We start from the raw sequence: 24652 nt of genomic DNA on the forward strand, positions 1-24652 counted from the left end.
TGTCCCCGCAGGCAGGGCTGCTCCCCGAGGCTGGGACCTCGAGATACCCTACAGAGCTCGTCCTTCTGCTCCTGCCCTCAGCCCCCTGGGGCCTCCATCCCATGACCCAGCAGGCAGGCTGCCCCACCTCATCCTTACCACCCCCGCCCTCCCATGGACCACTCGCTGCAGATGAGCCCGCTCTCTCAAGGAGCAGACCCCGCCCAGCAGTCCTCCAGAAAAGGAGGCTCCCCCCGTGGGGGGCAGAGAGATGCTGGTGTGGGGGAGGGGTAGCAGGACCAGTGTGGAAGTGACAGGAAGATGCAGGATTCAGGGACCAGCCCTGAGGTTCAGGCAGGAGGCTCTGCCGTGTAAATGGCTCTGTGCACATTAATTATGTGAGTGTCTACATCTTTCTGGGAAGGCGTAAAGATGGAACTAAAAGTGGAAGTCAGGTAAAAAGTGAGGGTCTAGACACCTAAACATTTTGTTAAACATTTGTTTTTTAAAAAATTGATGTTGTTGCACCTGAGTGGAGCTTCTGAGTTTCGTACTGCTCAAGATTGTCATAAATAAAATTTTTTCTCACCAAAAAAAAAAAAAAAAAAAAATCGAGGCTGTTTCAGGATTGCAGAAAAGTTGCCATAAGAATACAGAGAATTCCTGATGTCTTTCACCCAGAAACCCAGGTGTGAACATGGTGGGATGGTTACCATCTTTGCTCTCTTCTTCTCCTTCATCCTCTTTACCCCTAAATACTCTGTGTGTCCCCTAAAAACAAGAAGTTTCTCATGCAAAATTTCAAAAATTATCAGAATCAGCAAATTAAGACCTCTACAGTCATCCCCCCGACTCTTATCTGTGGTTTCACTTTTTGCGGCTGTAGTTACCCAAGGTCAACCACAGTCTAAAAATATTACATGGAAAATTCCAGAAGTGAGCAGTTCGTGAGTTGTGAATTGCATGCCTCTCTGACTAGCGTGATGAAATCTCGTGCTGTTGACTCTGTCTCACCAGGGGCATGAGTCACCCCTTTGTCCCACATGTCCTGCCTCTCAGTCACTTAGTAGACACTTAATGATCAGATCAAGGTGTTGCTGTGCTTGTCTCCAAGCGACCTCATTTTAGTTAATAATGGCCCCAAAGCACAGAAATACTGATGCCAGCAAGTCAAATATGCCAAAGACAAGCCGTCAAGTGCTTCCTGAAAAGTGAAAGTTTTCAACTTAATAAGGAAAGGGTCAAAAAAAATCATAGCCCAAGGTTGCTAAAATTTACAGTAAGAACAAATCTTCTGTCTGTGAAATTGTGAAGAAAGAAAAGGAAATTCAAGCAAGTGTAGCTGTCACACCTCAAACTGCAGCAGTCTATGGCCATGGAGCCTGATAAGTACTTAAGGAAAAAAAAGGCGTTTAATTTGTACAGTGAAATATTTTGCTTGACAGACGCCACCTTCGATACCTTTTGTGACAACATGTTGTGCTAATTGTTTTATTAGTTACGGTTGTTGATCTCTTACTGTGCCTAATTTATAAATCAAAGTTTTTCATAGGGATGCACAGAGAAGAGAAACATAGTAGATTAAGGGTTCACTACTATCCTTGGTTTCAGGCATCCTTTGGGGGTTTTGGAAGGGGTTTCCCTGGTGGCTCAGATGGTAAAGAATCTGCCTGCAACAATGGAGACCCAGGTTCAATCCCTGCATAGGGAAGATCCCTCTGGAGAAGGGAATGGCTATCCACTCTAGTATTCTTACCTGGAGAACCCCATGGACAGAGGAGCCTGGTGGGCTACAGCCCATGGGGTCACAACACGACTGAATGACTAGCGCACTACACCGCTACCTCTCTGATGGGAGGTAAGGGCCACAGAATAAACCTATTGTCTAATATACACTCTTTTCCAGGGTTCATCCATTATCCCAATAATGTATCAGGATAAAAGGAGCTCCCAGGTGTGCAGCCCCTTGGACATGGACAGCTCCCCACCTCGCGTGCATCCCATGGCCTGGACATTCTACAAGACAGCTCTCAGCCTTACAGCATGTCTTCAGTCTGGGCAGGCTGGTTTTAAGCTTGCATCATAGGCAAATCTGGACTCTCTCAGCCCCCCAAAGCTGCCCTATTTGGCAGGCATCTTATCTAAATCTCCAGACGCTGGCTCTGTTTTGATAGAGGAATAGGACCATACCCTTGGCAGGCCCACAGCACCGCTAATTCATTTTCGTTAACGTAGAGCAGCTGCCCCTACTCCCGACCTTCCCAGCCAACTGTTTTCTTGTTCTCTCCTCTGCCCCTTGGTGAGGCTGCCTGAGTCACCAGCAAGAGCAGTCCTGGAGCCCAGCGGTCAGCTCTGCAATGGAGAACATTCTGAGTAATCATTAAGGATGTGTTTTTCCACGTGGAAAATATCAGGCTTCGGGCACTACCGCACTGGCAGCCTCAGGGGACCCTGGGTTGGAAGTGATGTGTGCGCCTCAGGACCCCCAGCCCCACAGGGAGCTCTGAGGGTCCTCAAACTCCTCAGGGCCATTCATTACAAATAACACAGCTTCCCAGAGATCAAGGGATTGTACACAAATCTGGTTTGCATTGCCTCAAGGGGGCTGGGGAAGAAGCGAGTGGATAAAAATATGAGCCTGACTCATAGCCGTGCTTGATAGACCTGTGATCTGGGATCAGCCGGAGCCCAGCGTGAGCTCACTGGTTTTTCATCCCCTTCTGCCCTGACCGCCCCCTCACCTCAAATCCATACCACATAACCCCCATCCATGCTGTGTGTCCTGCACATGTTCTCATGGACTGGACTGGCCAGGCCACCAGGCACACAGTGCCACTGCAGTCCCCTCCCAGGCTGGTCCCCTCTCCTGTGGACCCTGGAAGTGTTTCTGTGCAGGTCCTCACCCGGGGACTCAGCCTTCAGACAAAGGGAGGTGGGGTGGTCACGTGGGCTTCTGGGCACCTAGTGTCCTTGCTCTCCCCAGCCAGGCCAGCCAAGTCTCTGATCAACCCCACTCTGCCTCCCACCAAGCTAGGAGGTGGACTCAGACTCTGAGCAGACACCAAGTAGAAGCCACTTTCCATCTGCTCTGGAAGCAGAGGGCAGAAGAAGGCCCTGCTATCTGTGGTTGTCTAGGAAGGCTTCAGGAAGAAACCCATCTGGGGCATTAACTATGTGTGGGTCTATAAAAGGAATGAAACTGTGCCATTTGCAGAGACATGGATGGACCTAGAGACAGAGTGAAGTAAGAAAAACAAATATCATATAATGTCGCTTATATGCAGAATCTAGAAAAATACAGATGAACCTATTTGCAAAGCAGAAATAGAGACACAAAGAACAAACATACAGACCCCAAGGGGGAGATGGGAGTGGGGTGAACTGGGAGCCTGGGATTGACATATAGACTCTATTGATACTATGCGTAAAACAGATAACTAATGCGAACCTACAGGGAACTCTACTCAGTGCTCTGTAGTGACCTAAGCGAGAAGGGTAGGGAATACAAAAAAGGGGATATACGTTTACATACAACTGATTTACTTTGCTGTACAGTAGAAACTAACACAACATTGTAAAGCAAGTATGCTCCAATAAAAACTCAAAAATAAATAAATAAAAATGGGTGGGCCTGAGGAGGGTCTAAAGGCACTGGGTTTGGCATGCGGGGAGCCCTCTGCAATCCCTCAGAGTCAGTGCCTGCTTTCGCTCGTTAAACCTCAGCTCATATAGGTGGGCACTCCAGAGCCTCTGGACCTTGCTGTGTTAAGGACTGGTGTGCTGGTCCCAGAGCAGGTCCAGGGAAAGGCAAGTTCTCAACATAAGGGACAGAAGTCTATGACTTTATTTAAGATGACAGTAAGGACATGTGCTTTTGTGAGCATGTGTATGAAGAATGATCAGTCCAGTGGGAGAGCATGGAAGCAAATGTGAGAGGGAGATGGTCTGTATAAACTTCCTAAAGAGAGGTGTTTCCTGAAGGGTAAGCATAGACCAGCTGGCCGGCAGAAGGATGCTCCGTGCCTTTGGGTCTTGACACAGCTCTGTGTCTGCTGATTGTAGACACTCAGACACTTTTTTCTATTTTTCCGGTATTGCAGTTATGACTCTCTTGTATGCCCAGCATGACGCCACCAATGGAGAAGAGTTGGGGCAGAGGGGCCTGGGGCAGTCAGGGGAGAGACAGGCCAGTTCAAGACAGCATCCTCCAACATCTTATGGAGACATCATGGTGCAAAAACTGTCCCTTAGAAAATTGCTAGAAAGCTTGTTGCTCATCCATCGTTCAATAAGTAGTTGCTAGCAACCACTTCCATAGGCTGTGGCTCTATGTCACCCTGGGTTTGCAAACTGTCATTTGGACCCTTCCATCAGAACTTTCGTGCCTCAGCTACTAGGCAGTTAGGGAGGGTCCAGGCCCTAGATTCCTCTGTGCAAAGAAATGGTCCAGACCCTGAAGAAGGGATAAGTTTAAATAATGGGAAGAGAAGGAAGTCCAAGTGATAACTGTTATAAGGAGGATTTGGTGACCACCAATAAATACACGGTCTGAAGAGAGACAAGGATGAAAGACTGACAACATCAGTGTCTGCAGAGGTTACTGGGATGCACTGTCAGATAAAGTGCCACCAGAGTCAGACCTGGCCTTCAGCCCGGTGGGCATTCTTTCTACCTCAGCTCTTTACAAAACACACCTACAGCCTGCTGAGCACAGATGACCACTTTCTAATGCGTAATAAAATGCAGGAAGATATGCTATCACAGAGACACAGCTGAATGACTTACTAAATGCCGTGGCTCAAATATTTATAATATGCCTAAATAAAAAAGAATAAGGAACTGACTTGGAAGAACTGTTTTTTGTTTGTTTGTTTATAAGAGTATCTACATAAGCCACTCACACTTGGGGCTTTCCAGGAGAAAGTCTTCAAAAAGTTCTGATGGGAAATCCAGTGCTTCATTGACTCCCAGAGCACTCCATAAATGCTGGTGGCTGTCTGAATGGTAACTTTGCCTGCGATGAGCTGGAAAGACGTGGTCTCATGGTTTTAACCATTTTTATTGGTCCCACTGCCAGCCCTGTTCACATGGGCAAGATGAGGGTCAAGGGTCAGCTCCTGGCTCTTTGCTCCGCAAGTTGCATGTAGATCCTTAGACAGTCTGAAGTTAGGCTTAGGTGGGAGGTCAAAGGCGCTGGGGTAATTTAGCCTTGGGAAGTAAACCACATCTTCCAACAAGAACATCTTACTGGACAGATGGTGACCAGCTGTTCCTTTCATGGAGGCAGGAGAGATGTGGGGATTAGATTTAGACAGAGACTATTTGGATGGTGGGCTGTGTTGGCATTGGAAGAGAACCCAAGGGACCTGTGATCTGCACTCTGAGAGATGTAAGCCAATGACTAAAGAGTCTTCCTTCTATATACATTAATCTTGGAGGCGGACCCTAACATTTAGTGGATGCTAGATAATGTCTGTTGGGAAATATTTATTAAACGAGAGATTTCAGGGTATATAGGTGTGTGTTAAACTAAGACATTTGCATGATTGTGACGTGTACAAGATCAGTGAAGAATCCAGCACTTTCTCCTCTTCTCTCTCCAAATTGCATCTCATTTCTAGCCCGAGTGACCCACTACATGCCGACAACCCCTGCATGTTTGAACATCTTAACGAGTCCCTCTTTTCTCCTTATGACTTTGAAAAACAACCAAACAAAGCCTGGCCCTGCCTGTGGGGGTCCCTGTCTCCCACGGTGGGGGATAAGTGCTCACAGCTGCTAGAACCTTATTAACAACTTCCATTTTATAATAGCTTCTAGGGAGAAAGCACCACAATTATGACAAAAGAATATTTACAACATGTGAACTGCATCCATCTTCAAATTTAATGCTACAGTACAAGTAACCACCATTCTGGGCTATTGGATATCAGGCTTGTTTATGATTTCTGAGCTCTATCACTAAATTTATAAATCTGGGGATGAATGCCTGTCTTAATGCATTATGAGAAATGAGATAATGAACTTGACACCCTCTGCCTAGTATCCAGTAGAGTCCTTCTTCGTTTTACCCTAATAAAAGAAGTTAAAATGGGTCATGACCTTCATAAAAACAAGCTTGTCTCAGACAACACGTCTGACCACAGGGATAGGCACGTTTGGATTCATCTCTGCTGAAAAGACCCAGCTGGGCTTGGCTGTGAACGGACCTACTTATCTGTTTCATTTTGTTTTATGGTTTTTCAACAACTGTGGAAGAAACTAACCCACTGTCATGTGATTTTTCAATAAAAATAGAAAAAAGATAAAGAAGAGCTGAAGAAAATGATTGTTTTTTACTACTTAAAACAAAAGCGTAAGTTGATGTTAGAAGAAAATAGACAGAAAAAAAGAGAAGGATTTACTGAGTATTAGAAAGCTTAAAAAATAAAAAGGTCAGAGGGAGAAGGCAGGGTAAGTACATCAGGCTTGCTATAAAGATGAAAAGTTCACAATTTTAAAGGCTCAAAATGTCACTTTATAGTTCATATCTTAAAACTATATGCTCCATTTGTGGTTGAAGCTGTTTAGTTATTAAGTTGTGTCCGACTGTTTGTGACCTACCAGGCTCCTCTGTCCATGGGATTTCCCAAACAAGAATACTTGAGTGGGTTCAGGGGATCCTCGTGACCAAGGGACAGAACCCGAATCTCCTACATTAGCAGGTGGACTGTTTACCAGCCAGCCCCCAGGGGAGCCTATACATTCTGTTAGATCACTCAGTATCTTACTTGTTGAGCTTAGTGCAATATTTCCTTGTAATAAATGCATTTTCTGTTTTTTTCTTTTGCCTGTATCCAAGAACTCAAGGAAAACCTATGACTTGATCTTAAAACATTTTCTCCTGAAATCTGTGACAAAGGAATCTCTGACAAAGAAGTTTCTCACAATTCTATGACTACAAGTGTATCTTTCGGAAGGATTAGCTGTGCTGTATTCTCTTACCAGCTTTGGGAATTTCAAAATGATTCTACAGCAGAAAGAAAGCAGAGAAACACCCTTCTGAGCTACAATTTGTCTTTTTGAAGCTTCAGATTTTGGAAATATATCTCTGATAAACTCAGTATAAATAGACCAATGTCACTTCCCACGTGGACTGGTGGTAAAGAACCCGTCTGCCAATGCAGGAAACTCAAGAGACATGGGTTTGATCCCTGAGTTGGGAAGATCCCTGGAGGAGGGCGTGCAACCCACTCCAGTATTCTTGCCTGAAGAATCCTATGAACAGAGGACCCCAGTAGGCTATAGTCCATAGGGTTGCAAAGAGTCAGACAGGACTGAAGCAACTTAGCATACCCACACATTTAGCAGTCTACCTGAAAGCAAAAATGCCAATCAATACTTTGCAAATTGTGTCTATGTCATATTAGCTTTGGGTTTATTGTTTGCTGCTATTTATCCACACATAAACCAGAAGCACTTCTCTTTCTGAAGTCAGCTTAGCACTGGGTTTGGTGATAAAAGACCCATAGCAGTTGCGGTCCAGCTTCAGAGACGAGTCCAACCATCTTTTCTCATGTGTCCTGTCACCTTATCATCAGCTGACTGGCTATTTCTAGCTTTAAATCACATAAACCTAAGACTTTATTCTCCAGCTTTTAATGACAAAAAGATTTTTCAGTTTTGAAAGAGATAAACAAAGACCTGTAATTTGGCTTCCCTAAGAAATAAACATGCATTTCTCTATCACTGCGGAGCCCTACAGAGCTTAAAGAATGAGCGAATAATAACCTTTATATTAAGATTATAAAATCAAGATGGAAGCAGCTCAAAATTTTACTTGACTGAGTGATTTGTGTCTTTATGGGTGGGATTCTTAAGAACATCTTAACACCAGATGTTCTTGGTGTTGATAAAACTGGCGTTTATTTTGACTTGACCCTTCCCTAGGGGCTGCACTCTGAGAATCAGCAGGATTTTGTTTAAACTCAACACTTTACCCATTCAGAATGCAGACCGGGGGCTGTTTTCCCTTTCCTCTTTGTCCAGTGACTGGAAAGTCGTTTCTGGGTCTCTGTAGGACTTGTTTTTGAGAAGACACACACATGCTAACCTGAGAGCAGGGAACACACTATAAACAGGGAGATTCATTTCTTTGATAATGCTCAACTAAAGTACCAAGTCTCCTGAGAGAAATAATCTTTAAATATCAAATAAGCAATTTATAGAAGTCAGAAGCCACACCCAAAAGGGCCAGAACTCTGTTTTTAATGGAGGATGCCCGGAGACTTCAAAATGGCCCATTACCCAGAAGGATAATATGTCTTATTTTCACGGCAACATGATCACTGACTTTTCCAAACCTTCATAAAATGATGGAAAGTGGGTTTTCTAATATAAACCCCAGTGCGATCTCTATTTACTAAACCACCAGTGGACCCACAGAAGGGATTTTGGACAAAGAGCCATTTCTTGCTGTGATTACCCAGAAGTGGAAAACACTGCCTTTTTAATCCAAGATGTGGTCTGTTTTATGATCCCACCTTCCACTGAAATTCCTTCCAGTTCACGTCGGTGTTCAGACACAGAATGAAGGGGAATGTCCACCTACGGACGGTTCTTGGTGGAACTAAGGACACTGTGCCTGACAGTTTATTTGCAGCAGCCTCTGGTAGCTCAGATGGCAAAGAATCTGCCTGCAATTCAGGAGACCCAGGTTCGACCCCTGGGTCAGGAAGATCCCTGGGAGAAGGGAATAGCTACCCACTCCGGTAATCTAGAGAATTCCATGGACAAAGGAGCCAGGCAGGCTGGAGTCCATGGAATCACAAAGAGCTGGACACGACTGAGCGATTAACACTACAATAACCACACTCTTACATTTGAAGGCTAACTCCCCAAGAAGCCCGCTGACAGCAGCAGCGTCCCTGGGCTTCTGAGGAGTGAGACACACAGCCAGTTGGAAGATGCTTCCTTTCTCCATCAGGCTCACCTCCCCCAGCATTTCCGTCGCACACGGGGGACCCTCTAACTCTCCAGCTCCCTCCTCAGTTTCCTCCTGCCCCTTCCCACCACCCCTCTCCTCCTGGTACTCCTTTTCTCTCCCCTCCGCCAGTACCTAGAAGAAGGAGAAGCACAGGCCTGGCTCCAAGGAGGGCACAGATGTCTAGTGGGAACCAGGGACCTCCTCTCCTGGCACATGCCCGCAGATCAGGGAGATGAGATCAGCCCCTGACCATCCCCAGGAGGTTTGGATGGGTTCTGTGGTGACTCTGAGATGAGACCCAGAGACCCAAACACAACCAGATGCCAGAGGGGCCCTAACAGGAGGTCAGGAGCCTGGGGGATTGTGTCATTTCAAGTGATGCTCCTCTTAACAGTTCAGCTAGTTTCATAAACATAGACACCCCGTCTCACGCGGAGACTCGACCTTAGGTGCAGTGACCACAAGAGAGAAGTAGTTCCCTTCCAAGCAAAACACAAGAGAAAGACTTGTGGTTTCAGCCCCGATGTGTAGAGCTTGGGAGCTGTGACTCCAATGCTTACAACAAGAAAATAACCTGAACTAAGAAAAGCACTGACAGGGACTTCCCTGGTGGTCCGATACAGAGGCCCCGTGTCCCATCCCTGCTCAGGGAACTAAGGTCCCACATGTCGCACTGTGTGTCCAAAACTGGAAAAGAAGAAGACAAAAGAACTAAAGAAAAGCATTGACGTTTCCCAGAGAACCACGGTCACTGGGTACACCCGCCACCTCAAATCTGGAGGGACAAGCACAAGCAGAGGGGCGTCTCACCAGGAGGGTCACAGAGGGGTCTGCCTGCCTGGAGCTGAGCTGCTGGAGCTGTAAACTCGTGGGAACATTTAAATGGTAATTTGCGTGAACTGTGGAAACCTGACCGTGGACCAGTGTGAGAGTGTGAAGCCTCTGGGGGCGGCAGTCCGAGTAAGGGGACCCCATAGTTTCGTGGTTTTTACCTCTAGGAACCCCACCGGACTCTTAAAGACAGAGAGAAACAAAAACCTTCTTTCTAGCAGGGAGCAGGAAAAGAGTGACCAAGGTGAAATAGATCAGAGCCTTTTCCATAACAAAGACCAACTCAACAGGAAAGAGCTTTATGAGAGCTTTATCTGATCTGGGGAAAGGGAAATTACCCACCTCCACCCCCTGCTACCTTTCTTGTCTCACTTAAGGGAGAAAAACCAACTGGGAGAGTGGCACTGACCTATATGCCGTGTGTAGAATAGACAGCTAGTGGGAAGCTGCTGTGTAACACAGAGAGCTCAGCTCAGGGCTCTGTGACGACAGAGGTGTGGATGGGGGAGGGGAGGGAGGGGATATATGCACACATGTGGTTGGTTCACTTCATTGTACAGCAGAAATTAACACAGTCTTGTAAAGCAATTATACTCTAATAAAAAAAGAGAAACCCTTATGAAGTCACAACCCAGAGGCACAGGCCGAGACCTAATCCCCCCCTCCCACAGTTTACACCTCCCCAGCAAGATCACCTGAAGAGCTATTCTATTTGGTTCAGATTCTATTTAAAACAAGCTCTTAGAGAAACCCAAAGACAAAAGAGAGAAACAGGGATATTCAATTAATTTAAGGCCAAAGACATCCACAGCTACACGAAACATTAAACATAGCACAATCCTAGCTAGATGCACATAAAATTTCATATGAAAAGCCTTTTAACTCAGTCTTTACTAGCCGATGCATTATATCTCTCATTCAATAGAAAATTACAAGGCATGCTGAAAGTCAAGAAGAAACAGTCTAAAGAGAAAGTAAGTATGGCATCACACATGGCATCAAATTTGAAATGATCAAACCAGAGAATTTAAAATAACTATGATTAATTTGTTAAGGGCTCTAATGGAAAGAATAAACAACTTAAAGGACAGATGGGAAAAGTAAGCAGAGAGATGAAAACTCAGAAAGAATCTAAGAAAAATGCTGGAAATCACAAATGAGGTAACAGAATGAAGACTGATTTTGATGAGCGCCTTTGTAGACTAGATGTGACTGAGGATAGAATCAATGAACTTGAAAATTTGTTGTTTAGTCCTTAAGTCGTGTCTGACTCTTTTGTGACCTCATGGACTGTAGACTGCCAGCCTCCTCTGACCATGGGATTTCCCAGGCAAGAATACTGGAGTGGGTTGCCATTTCCTTCTCCAGGGGATCTTCCCAACCCAGGGATCAAACCTGTGTCTACTGCACTGCAGGCCCATTTTTTTTTTAACCACTGAGCCAGTAGGAAGGCCCCAAACTTGAGGTACTTCAGGGGAAATTCCCACACCGAACTGTTACATGTGTGATTGGAATACCAGAAGAAGAAAGAGAGAACAGATAGAAGAATATTTGAAGTATCATGGGTGAGAAGCTTCTGAAATTAGTGACAGACAGGAAATTACTCCAAGGGCCAACCTGTCATCAGATCAGAGCCTCACGGCCCATAGACTCTGGGGGAATGATGGCTTTAGGGTTGGTTTAACGATCCTAGCAAGGCTTCATAGCATGTGGATTTTCAAAGCACGCATCACTGTCCCATGTTCACCATAATGGTTGTATCCAGAGGGAATAATTGCTTATAAATTCTGAATGATGAAGCCATTTCCTTTACTCTTAAACACTCTTTAAACAAAATTGCTGCACTCAACAGTAAATACTATCCAAAACTCATCCCATTAAATCTCATTACCTGAGAGTGAATACCACTGTCTAATGGACCAAAGGATTCAATTAAATGAAAGTTAGGCAGAGGCTTGGAATCTGTACAAGCAGCATCCAAAATGCCTGCAGCATTTGGAAAATCATATAATTGAAATTGTACTTGGCCTCAGATGGTCATAGCTCACAAAGAGACCCTGGAATTTGCAGCAAATGGCTTTGCTGGACATCCAAGTACTTTTCCCTTTTGTAGGATGGTTCTCTGTCTCCCAGGACCTCCCCCTTCCTTTCCTGTCATCAGCACTCACCTGTCCTGGGTCCTCACCCCTGAGGGAGTTGGCAACATTTTTGCTATCTGTACTGTGAATTCAGGGGTCATTGCCTTCTGTATGCCATCCTGGAATTATTCCGTGCATCTGAATCACCCCTCATAAAGCAGAGATGTACCCTATGTTTAAGCAAGGATCAAGTCCTTAACACAACAGACTCTCAATTACTTTATTTTAAAAAGCAAAATACTCTTTGATTAAGGCACACTAACCTGAAGTGACTCCATCAAGGCCATCTGGGATCAGCAGAGGAGAATTTTCTAAAAGGAAGAAAAGAAAATCGGGGGCCATGTCAAAATTGTGAGTGTAGGACCATTAGTATCCAACACCACAGCACATGCTTTGAAGGTAGCTTTACAAAAACACTACAAGTAGTGGTAACATAGTGGAGAAGGTGACGACGATGTTACCTTCACCTAATGTCAGTGATATTTGTGAAGATTTGGAAAGGTCATTTCACATTCATTTTGAAGCTACAAGTGAAATTACTGTAAGACCCAGAAATTGTGCTCTTGGACCTGTCTTCCAGAGAAATGAAAAACTATTCACAGAGGAATTGTACACAAATGATAATAGCTCTAGGGACTTTCCTGCTGCCCAGTGGTTATGACTTCACCTTCTAATGCAGCGAGTGCAGGTTCCTTTCTTGATTGGGGAGCTAAGATCCTACATGCCTCGAGTTCAAAAAACCAAAACATAAAACAAAGCAATATAGTGACAAACTCAATAAAGACTTTTAAAATGGCCCACATTAAAGAAATATTAAAATAAAAATAATAGCTCCAAACTAAAAATGACCCAGTTATTTCTTTGACAGGACAGGTAAATAGACTGTGGGACATGCATGCCAGGGAGAACGGCTCAGCAATAAAGAAACAGACCAGTGATGTCCACACAGCCTGATGGGTCACAAGGAAATTACATGTAGCAAAAGCAGTCAATCTCCGAGCTTATGTGCCACCAGTGTCCACCTGTGGGACACTTGTAAGAGCAGAGTATAGAGATGGAGAGCAGACTGGTGGCTGCCAGGGCTTAGGGACGAGGGTGTGCTTATACACGGTGTGGCCAGAGGGCCTGCTGGTGGGAGCAGAAGTGAGTGTCCTGACGCGATGATGGTCCCATGAGGAGGTTACATGTGATAAATCTGCACACACAGACACACACACAGGAGTGCAGGTGAAACCGCTGAAACCTGAATAAGCTCTATGCATGGTACCACCATCAGGTTCCTGGGGTGGCTTTTCTCTGCAGCTGCTTAAGCATCACTATCAGGAGGGGATGGGAGTGTGCACATCTTTGCACCATCCTGCGAATCTATATTTGTTTCAAATTAAAAGATTTTTTAATCATTTCATGAACAATGGGTATTCATGTTTTAAATAATACGTGACTTTAAATGTGCATCTGTAATGCAATTACTGAATATAATATTTCGAGTGTATATTTTGACTGTTTTGTCCACGTCCACAATAATTAAGTAGTTGCCAAAAATGTCTCTTTAAAATATCTTTCCACAATGACGATGGAATCATCTGACATTGGGGATGGCCTCAGATCTGACACAAACAGTTTGAGCTCCTCCTTGGTGCCCACGGCCCCCCAGCTCAGTCCTATCAACATAGGAAAGCTGTCTGTCAGTATCTCCTTCCACCAGCTTCCAAGTTCCCAGAGGTCAGAACCACAGCCAGGAGATGGGCAGAGCCGGCTTGACTCACCTGTTCCTTCTCCTTCCCTTGCTACCTCTCTCACCGTCATTCATCAAGGTGTGGGCTCACTCATTCATTCAACAAGTGTGATGCCCCACCGCCCTCACTAGACACTGTGTGCTGGGGGCTGGGTGTACAGAGGAGCCCAGCAGGTAAGATCCATACTCTCTGAGGCTGGCATCCATGTGGAGGAGAAAAAAAAAAATTAAAACACGAAGGTAGATAAGCTAATGAGGAAGATCATTGGAAACCGTGATTAGCACACACAATAAAAGAAGAGGACAGAGAGGAAGATATGTGACAGGAGGGGTACAGAGGCCACTTTCGATCAGAAGATCAGAGAAGGCCTCTCCTGCTTGGTCCACAGAGCCTGAAGCCCGGCAATTGGAGGGGTCATCAGGGAAGCGAGGAGGAGGGTGGGGCCATTCCAGAGAAAGAGGACAGCAGGTGCAAAGGCCCCAGGGTAGGAAATAGCTGGGTCTGTCGAGGCAGGAAGCCTCGGTCATGAGAGAATGGTGGCCACGGCTCCTTGTGGGAGGGACGTGGTGGGAGCAGGACAGCAACTTTAGGACCTAGAAGCTGGCCCAGAAGAGGGGCTCTCCGAGGTTCCTACTGTGCTGACTCCTATGTGAGACCAGTTGTTCATTTTCAGAATCACATCCTGAATTTTGAGAAAACTGAAAGAACATTTTAAGGTTCAAAATCAAACCTGCTGAGAGCATGTGTTCTACTCCAGACCTTCCAGAACCTTGCAGCTCTCTCTGACCTCGTTCAAGGCTGAAAAGTGCAAAGCTGTGTTGAAGCTGGATCCCAAGTCTCCAAACCCACTCTGGGGGGCCCTGGGTGGGTGGCTGAATGTGTGGGAGCCATCCACCCTGTACAAACCCTATACAAGCTTCTTGATCCAGCTTAATCCTACAGGTCTTAGGTGCTCTGTCCTAGCTTCACTCCCTCACCAACGCCTTCCACTTCTTCCAGCACACCTTCCAGCCCAGTTTAGACGAGTGTCCTTCACATCACATGTAAGTAGCATGTGTGAGTACTCAGTCACTCAGTCGTGTCCGACTCTGTGATCCCATGGACTGTAGCCCTCTGGGCTCCTCTGTCCATGGGATTTACCAGGCAAGAATACTGGAGTGGGTTGCCATTTCCTTCTCCAGGGGATATTCCCAACCCAGGGATCGAACACACATCTCCTGTATCGGCAGGTGGATTCTTTACCTCTGAGACACTTGGGAAGTCCCATGTAAGTAGCAGCAGTATTAATATCTGCTCCCACTACAGGGGAAACTTCATGGGAGCAAGAGTTTCTCCTATCTTGTTCTCTGCTGTGTCCCCAGGGCCCGAGAATACCAAGCTCAGAATGGGAACATGGTAAAATATGTGCTGAATGAGCAAATACAGAGTGGCTTGAGGGGACTTTGCTGGTGGTCCAGTGGTTAAGACTCCACCTTCTAATGTGAGGGATGCGAGATCGATCCCTGGTTAGGGAGCTAAGATCCCACATGCCACAGGGCACATAAGTTTGCACACCGCAACAAGAGAAGCCCTGTGCTGCAATGAAGACCTAGCACAGCCAAAATTTTTAAAATTAGAAAAATTGAAGAGTTATAAAAAAACAACTGAGGATTGTGGGGTCTAGAGTCCTGCCCATTCTCTGTCTCTGTCAGTCTCAGTGACCCATATGATAACCAAGCTAAGGATGGGATGGGGTGGGGGTCACCCTGGGAGGACTGTGAGCTCTAAGTCATGTTACAGAGGACCCGCAAACCCCCAGTGGGCTCAGGGCTGTAGCTCCTGGTCTTGTCTGAACACACAGAATCCAAAATGTGCCTGTGGCCTCGAGGGCTCAGGTTCTTGTCAATTACTACACATATGGCAATTCGTCCAAGCTGCTGGGCCACATGGATAGACTGCTGCCTTCCTGGCCTGCTCTTGGCATTTGTTAGCAGGAAGGTTGGACTGGCTGGTGACGACCAGGCAGCTGTCCCAGGGGATCCACGGCAGGCAGCTCTACGGCTGAGGCCCACCCAAAGGTGCTACTGGGTCAGGGGCTAGAGCCAGCAAACTCATGTTCTCCCATAGAAAGTACAGCTTAGGAGGCAATGGGTAAAGGAAAACCATCTCTCTACTCACAACACTTCTGACACCTGATGGCTGGGTTTCCTGTACCAGTTTCCTAACTCTCTGCAGACACCAACAAGGGGTCCTACAATTTAGCTCGATTCTGACAGTGGAGTTAACACAGACCCTACAGGTGGAGGACTCAGCCCCACAGGACTGCTCCCTAAGTCCAGAGGCCAAGCACAAGCAGTGGGTCCCCAGCTTACCAGCACCTCTGTTCTTCATGGCTACAAGTCAGGGGTTCCCAGATCCCCCTCTTCAGTTTTGATAAATGGCTAGAACTCAGAGAACCTAGGGAGGTGCTCTACTTAACTGCTATCAGGTTGCTATAAAGGATATTATAAAGTACACAAATAAACAGTCAGATGAAGAGGTACATCGAGTAAGGTCCAGAAGGGTCCCCAACACAGGAGCTGTGGAGTTGGGGGTGCACACTGGTGCTTTCACCAAACAGAAGCTCTCTGAGCCCTCCCACGTAGGGTCTTTATGGAGGTTCATTAGAGAGGCATATTTGATGAAATCACTGGCCACTGGCCACTGACTCAATCCCCTGCCTCCCTCTCTTCCCAGAAGGTTGGGGGTGGAGCTGAGAATTCCAACCCTCTAATTACTGTCTGCTTCCTCTGACAACCAGCCCCCATCCTGAAGCCTTTGTGGGACCCACCAGGAGCAACCTCACTAGAATAACTCAGATGGGGTTGAAAGGGGCTTATTAGGAATAACAAAAGATATCCCTCACATCCCCACCCCCATCATTTAGAAAATTCCTAGAGTTTTTAGAGCTCTTGGTCCAGGAACTGGGGAAAAGACCAACTATAAATGTCTCTCTCTATCCCAAAACCCCAGTGGGAGTGAGTGAGCCCAGACTTTCAGTTTTCAAGGAACAACCACCTGGAAGGAGCTTAAGTCAAAAGGGCAGATGTTTGTCTCACAACCCAAGGCCCACATCTTATAAAGGATCCAGTCCAGAGGCAGGACTGGCAGGACCCTTTGCTCTGGGCATCTCACTCACTCTCTGTGATCTAGAGACCTTGGTGGGCCTGAGGCTGTGATCCCTGTTCCTCCATCCACCATCACCCAGATTGAGGGGGAGCCTGAGTCCAGCCCAGAACTCCCAGAACAGACCTTTGGTTGGAGGAGCTGAGTGAAAGTCCACGTGGAGTGCAGTGGACCATGACTTGGGTGAGAGGTTATAACGAATAAAACACAAAGCTGTGGAAACTGGATGTTAGCAGAGGGTCAATACACCAGTGATGAGCTGGGCAGATACCCCAAGAGAACCTACAGGATTGTCCACGGATTTGGTATGAAGAGTCTCTACTGAACCACTAATAGGATACGGAGGAGTGGGAAACGCAGAGTGAGGAAGTGAGCGTTTTTGCTGCACCTCTGGTTCATTTTACTCTACGTCATGGGCGCATTAGCCATGGTACAAGCCTGGAAGCCCCTGTGGTAAGAGGCTGCATTGTCTGGTATTCTGACAAATGCTGAACATTCTACTGGGGCCCCCAAGTAAGTAACAGTGACATCACCACTATGACTTTTTCATCACCTATCCTAGCATGGAAGCTATTTGTCATGTCTTAAGTAATTCCAAAGTAATCAAAACAAGGTACAATTAGTTGGAAAACCCATGTGTTTCTCTGCTAAGAATGATGTAAGGGAGTGAAAGGGGGCAAAATCAGAGTTCCTTAGGTCAGGGCTTTTACGAGTAGAGAATGTCCGTCATTGCCATTTTTATTTCTGTTTTATTTGCCTATAAATTAGGTATCATATCCAAATAAACCTTGCCAAGACCAATGTCAAGGAGTTCCCCCCCAGGAATTTTACAGTTTCACTTGAGGCTCAAGTCTGTAATCCATTTAAGTTGATTTTTCTAAGTGGTGTAAGAATAGAAGTCTGGTTTTATTCTTCTGCCTGTGGTTATTCCATTTTCCCAACACCATTTATTGAAAAAACTGTATTTTCCCCTTGAGTTTTCTTGACTCCCTTGTCAAATATTAATTGGCTATATATGCAAAGGTCTATTTCTGCTTTTTCAGTTCTGTTCCATTGGCCTATGCATGTATTTTATTAGTCTTTTCAATAAATAATGTTAGAAAACAACAATTTTTTGGATATGACACCCAAAGCACATGGAACAAAAGCAAAAATAATTAGGACTAACTTAAACTAAAAAGCTTCTGCACAGCTAAAGAAATAATCAACAAAATGAAAAGGCAACTTTAACAATATGAAATAATATTTGCAGATCAAATATCCCATAAGGGATGAGTAGCCAAAATATATAAAGAGCTCCTATAATTCAATAGCAAACAAGCAATTCAATTTTTTAAAAGGCAGAAGAAACAAATAGGCATTTCTCCAAAAAAGACACACACATGGCCAATAAGTACTTGGAGCAACTTCTCTTGCTGTGGTGTGGGGAATGGATCCCCCTTCATACACACTGGACGCAGATTGTTTATCATCTTTGGACCATAAAAAAAGATCAATCCTGACTTAACCCTTTCAACACACAAAAGGCCCAGCAAGGTCTGCCTATTCACAGGTCCAGAGGGTTTCTGGCAAGATCCACAGGAAGGGGCCACAGTGTATGTGCCTGGCTGTGAAATTGTGTCCTGAGCTCCTGCAAGGAGGAGCCCCATTTCCTGAAACAGCTCGTCCCCATTATGACCCGAAGGAAGAGGATGTGATCAACATCCTCTTTGAAGAGGATGGAAACTGGCCCTGTCCCCTGTGTTCACACACCTTCTCCTACTAAACAGGGAAGAGTGGGAGTCCTCCCAGCCTTGCTCACCACTGGGTCGATGAAGGTGGACATTGACTGGGCAAACTTCTCCCTGCAAGGAGAATTCCAGGGCTTACAAATTAAATATAAAAATTATATTTCAGGACAGATACACTCTGGTTGTTCTGATGCTCTTAGTGGGTTGATTTTTAGAAAATTTCCTGAATTTTCTCTTGCACCTGAGGCAAACCTACTATAGAAAAATCTCAGCAGAAACGTGGTCAAAGAACATCTGCAAATGGGCCTGGATGAGCTGTAAATGCTCAGTTGAAAGACTGTGAATTCACAGATAAGTTAGGATTGAAGTGGCTCTGATTTTTGTTTCATTTGTTCACCAATAGCCTTTGATCATTAATTAACAAGAAGCATGTTAATAATGATATTTGGTCAAACCAGTCAATCCTAAAGGAAATCAACCCTGAATATTCATTGGAAGGACTGATGCTGAAGCTGAAGGTCCAAGACTTTGGCAACCTGATGCAAAGAGCCAACTCATTGGAAAAGACCCTGATGCTGGGAAAGATTGAAGGCAGAGGGAGAAGGGGGCAACAGGGGATAAGATGGTTGGATGGTGTCACTGACTCAATGGACATAAGTTTGAGCAAACTCCAGGAGATGGTGAGGGACAGGGAAGCCAGGCATGTTGTAGTCAACAGGGTCACAAAGAGTCGGACATGACTTAGCAATGAAACAACAACAAACTACTCATCCTTCCTAAAAACTTTACACCCTGCCACCTCTGAGGATAACCTCTGTATCTAAAGCATACTTCAAAAGCAGGGATTAGTGTTGAGCACAGAATTTTTTTCACAAAGTCCTGAGTACCATTTTCCTACAATGCCAAGCTCTCTGATACCATTCCTCTTCTTTCACGAGGGTCAAGCCCATCCGTTACATCTCTAGTCATGGGCAGCAGTGGAGCTCCAGGCGAGCTGTTGATCCTTGGGGACCATCACCAGGGCACAGAATATCACGCTGAGTCCTGCAGCTAAGGCAGCAATTCAGGCCAGCCTCAACCACTTTATTCAGTCAATTTTACTTCAGTTTTCAACTCTACTGTGAGAACACATAACCTCCTACATGGAAACAGCCCCATCTGTGACCATGCATGTGTGTGTGTGCTGTGTGCTTAGTCGCTCAGTCATGTCTGACTCTATGTGACTCCATGGACTATAGCCCACCAGGCTCCTCTGTCCATGGGACTGACCAGGCAAGAATACTGGAATGGGTAACCATTCCCTTCTCTAGGGGATCTTCCCAACCCAGGGATCCAACCCAGGTCTCCTGCACTGCAGGCAGATTCTTTACTGTCTGAGCCACCAAGGAAGCCCCGAGTGTGACTGTTAGTATTTAAATCCCAGGAAACACATGTCCAGTGCTGAAGGCCCCACTTCTGTGATGAGCCTTCCAATGCTGTGATAATTAAAGGTTCCTGCCAGGAGTGCAGTCACCCAGGGCCCATGACGCCTTTTCCTGGATACCCTTGACCAGGAGACACACACACCAGGCAGGAATCAGGCTCCATGGCCCCGGGCTCCTTCCACAATTCAGCTTCCTGGCGCCTGCATGAAGAGTTCTAATGAAAATCACTATTGTCCCTTCTAATTAGACAAAATCCCGGACATGACTAGGCCTTGAAAAAAAAGAGATTCTGTAAGAACTTCTGCATACCTGTTTTTGTCCAGTCTGGACACGAGGGTCTTTGTTATAATGCTCAGGAGAGGAAAAAGCAAGTCATGTATTTTTAATCTTGGAATATTTTGAAATAGTAGAACTTTTAATAGAGCATTCCTGAACCTGAACTATGCAAAGAAAACTCTTGTGTTTCTTTGATTCCAGCACACACCCTTTCCCCTGTATGCTTTACATTCCTGAAATAGGGATGCTATCAAAGTTTACATTTCATGAAAGCAAACCAAAAAAATCCTGCTGTTGAACTGATTTTTATCTTCCATTTTTAGCTTCTGGATTATGGGAGTGTGGTGTATGTTTTTCACTACAGGATAAATTAAAGTGTAAATACCTACAAGAAACATGAAAGATTTTTTTTTCTGACAGGTTCTGTTACCAGGTCACAGTTCAGTTCTTCCTTGGCAAGGAATGCTTCCTGTCCTCCCTCAGTCTACCTTCCCCTGATTCCCAGTTCTTCTCTTCTTCTTGTCTGTATTTCTTGGCCCAACCTGATCTCCACTGGGCTGTCCCATTGCTGTTTTAAGATCCTAAAATGTTCCCTCAACGTTCCCTATAAGAAAATACGCTTTTTTCAACCACCTCTTTCAGTGGTTTGCTACTGCCTAAAGCCCTTCAAAACTCCAGCTGCCGGCAGATATTTCTAGAATTGGCTCCTTTAGACAGTTTGGACTGAAAGCCAGTTGTCAAACCTGGGGGCTCTTGAAGTTCTGCTACAATATATGCCATGATCCTGGCTGTGGATGGAGAGTTCTGATGTCTTCTGGAGGGAGGAGGCACAAGCAGGCTGGACTGCTGTGGGCAGGACCGTGGGTGTGTCCAATTCTATCCTGTGCTACCCCGTCCCCTCTGTCCTCACTGCCCCCACCCTGTCAACCCCACCCCTCAGACCCCAGCTTTCTAGCTCCTCAGGAAACACTATTCCTGAAACGGTTCTCTCCAAGTGGAATAGTCACTCAACAACACAGTAAGTCCCCTACATATGAGCAAATTCTCATCGGAGAGCACGTTCGTAAGTCGAATTTGATCGTAAGCCAACAAAGTTAGCCTAAGTAACCAATGAATGCAATTGCCTATATAGTACTATACTGTAGCAGGTTTATAATACTTTTCACACAAATAATACATAAAACAAACAAACACAAAAAAATAAAGAAAATGTGTTTAGTCTCAAGTATAGCACCTTGAAAAGCACAATGGTACAGCCCAATGGTTGGCATATCAGGGCAGGCATCGAGTGAACAGGCAAGAAGAGTTACTGACTGGAGGAGGAAGAGGACCTGAGAGATGGTAGAGCTGAAGGAAGTGAAGGGCAACAGGAAGTGAAGGGCAAGCTGAATTTCTCTCATGCCTGACTTTGATGGAATGTGAGTTAGCATTTTTGAAAGTTCGAAACTTGAAGGTTCATGTGTCAGGGGTATTACTGTGTATGTTTTTAAAGTGACTGTCTTGTGTCTACCAGTGTGTAGGGCACCCCAGGGGTCAGCAGAGTAGCCCATGACATAGAAGGGTGTTTTTTTCAGGTATAAAGGCTCTGATCTCATGCCCATTTATATCACAAGGACATGTTATATGCACAGGAGTTCCCAGGACATTTTGGAAAAATAAACGAAAAGCTATGGCTGTCCCAACACTAACTGGGGCCCTGTCCATGGTCTGAATGCTTGTGGTCCTCCAAAGCTCACACGCAGAAAGCCTCATGCCCCATGTGATGGTATGAGGAGGTGGGGCCTTAGGAGGTGCTGAGGTCCTGAGGGTGGAGCTTTCATGAATGGAATCAGTGCTCTTGGAAGAGAACCCACAGAGCTCCCCCAACCCTTCTGCCATGTGAGGACACTCTGAGAAGATAGCTGTCTGAGAAGCACCAGAACACACCCCTATGGACGCCTTGATCTTGGACTTCCAGGCTCCAGAGCTATAAGAAATAAACTTCTGGTGTTTACAACCCCCACCTCCCCACCCCCCCGCCCCAGGCAGTGGTATTTTGTTACAGCAGTCCCTAAGGATGATAGCGGCCTAATGGGTGAATTAGTCTGAGGAGAGGGTCCAAGGGGCTCAGGCAGTGAAGAAAGGCCTTCAGGATCCAGGAGGCAGTGACTGGAGTGCACGAGAGCCTCAGTGCTCTAGGAGGGAAATGCCCATGTAAGACGACTCCTCAAATCCAAGTTCAAAGACAGAAAGAGGGGAGGTCCCATTCCTGCACTTGGTTGTGATGGAGATGAATTTGTGCCGCTCAGAGATGGGCATGGTAGACAAAGAGACTGACCACAGTGGGAGTGAACAGGGCAACCACAGAGGCCCAAACTCACCTCCAAGGTATCAGAGGTTTGAGATGTGCAAGCAGGAGATGATCCAGACTCCAGTGATGCAACAGGCTCCCAGGCAGGGGTCAGGCAGTGTTGGAAGACACTTTGAGCAGGCAGGAAAACAGTCCTGCAGCTCAGGTACCTGAACTGACTTGCTGCCAGGGGCGGGCTGAGCTGACCCAGCCACTCTGGCCTGACGTTTCACATTTCAAGGGATGATGTATGATCTCAAAAATAATACAAAGTCGGTACCCAGAAAACTGTGTGTCCACATTGGTTCCAGGGCTTAAAACAAATTAAATGAAGATAAAACATACATATCTTTTTTGGTCACACTGCACACCATGCAGAACTTTCCTGAACAGGGATTGAACATGTGTCCTCTGCAGTGGAAGCATGAAGTCTTAACCACTGGACCGCCAGGGAAGTCCAATAAAACATGTTTGCTTAAAAATAGAACTGACCCTCCTCCAAAGACCTCATACAACTCAGTATCAAAAAAAAAAAAAAAAAAAGGCACAAAAACAACCCAGTGATTTGTCATTTAGATTTCCATATCTTGACTAGAGAGGAATAAATTCAAAGGAGCATATGTCTTTTAGAATTAGTGTTTTTGTTTTCTTTCGCAAAATGCCCATAAATGGTAAGGCTGGATCATATGATGGTTCTATACTTAATTTTCTGAGGACCCTCCATACTGCTGCCCATAGTGGCCTCATGTACGTACATTCCCATCGCCAGGGTTGATGGTTCCTTTTTCTCTACACCCTCATCAATACTTATTAATGATTGTCTTTTGATGACAGCCATTCTGACTGGTGGGAGGTGACATCTTGCCGTGGTTTTGTTATGTATTTCCCTGACAGTTAGTTATTTGAGCATGTTTTCATGTGCCTGTTGGCCACTTGTGTGACTTCTTTGGAAAAGTGTCTATTCAATGCTCTTCCCATTTTTCCACCTGGTCATTTGCATTTTTTCGATATTTAATTGTATGAGTTCTTTGAAATATATTAGATATTAACCCTTTATCAGATACATTATTTGCAAATATCTTTTTCCAATCAGTAGGTGGCCTTTTCTTTCCATTGATAGTTTCTTTTGCTGTGAAAAAGCTTTTTAGTGTGCTATAGTCCCATTTGTACATTTTTGGTTTTGTTTCCATTGCCTGAAAAGACATATCACAAAAGTATTTCTAAGACTGATGTCAAAGAGCATACTGCCTGTTTTCTTCTAGGAGTTTAATGGTTTCAGATCTTATATTCAAACCTTTAATCAGTTTTGAGTTTATTTTTGTACAGTGTGAGAAAGTAGTCCAGTTTGATTCTTTTGCATGTAGCCATCCAATTTTTCCAACAGTAAATACCAAAACTAGAACTGTTTTTTTGTAAGTGTATTAAGTGTTCTGTATATCACTCAATCTTTTTTATCAGCTTCATTTGAGAATGCAGTCTTAGTCTAAAACTACTTATTTTTTGAAATTTGAAATAGAATCCCATTATTATACAATCTTTACTTTGTTATCATCATTTCCTGTTATATAAATTGTAAGAACAAAACAACCACAAAACACAGGGTTGATTGAAGTAAGATAGAGAAAAAAAGCAACCAACTCTTATTTTTTAGGCCAATTCCCATCAACAAATGTAATGGACAATAAATGGACACCATTTATGCAAAGGCCTCTCTGCTTTTATAGCTCTGAGCCCACGCAAAATGTGACTTATTGTATGCGCTGATATGCTCCTCTGTGTCTGATCCTTGAATTTTAAGTCCTGCCCTACTTCTCACTGCTTTACACTGGGTTCAATGGGGACACTTTCTTACTGGAATAACACTTCTCTCTTCTCCGCATCAGTCCACCCACTCCTGTGCCCACCCTGAGTGACTGCAGCAATGAGCAATGGGATGAGTAATGATGTCTAGTTACGGCCATAGAAAGTGGTGAGCACAGGGTTACTATTCACCCAGCTGGAGGACCCAGAGCCAGTGTCAGTGTGAAAGGAAAGAAGCCCCCTGAAGTGAGGAAGGAGCAGTGTGAATGTCTGTAGAGTCCTTCCCCCCTTGCAGTCCCC

The sequence above is a fragment of the Capricornis sumatraensis genome, chromosome 15 (assembly GCF_032405125.1).
Source record: "Capricornis sumatraensis isolate serow.1 chromosome 15, serow.2, whole genome shotgun sequence".
Lineage (NCBI taxonomy): Eukaryota > Metazoa > Chordata > Mammalia > Artiodactyla > Bovidae > Capricornis > Capricornis sumatraensis.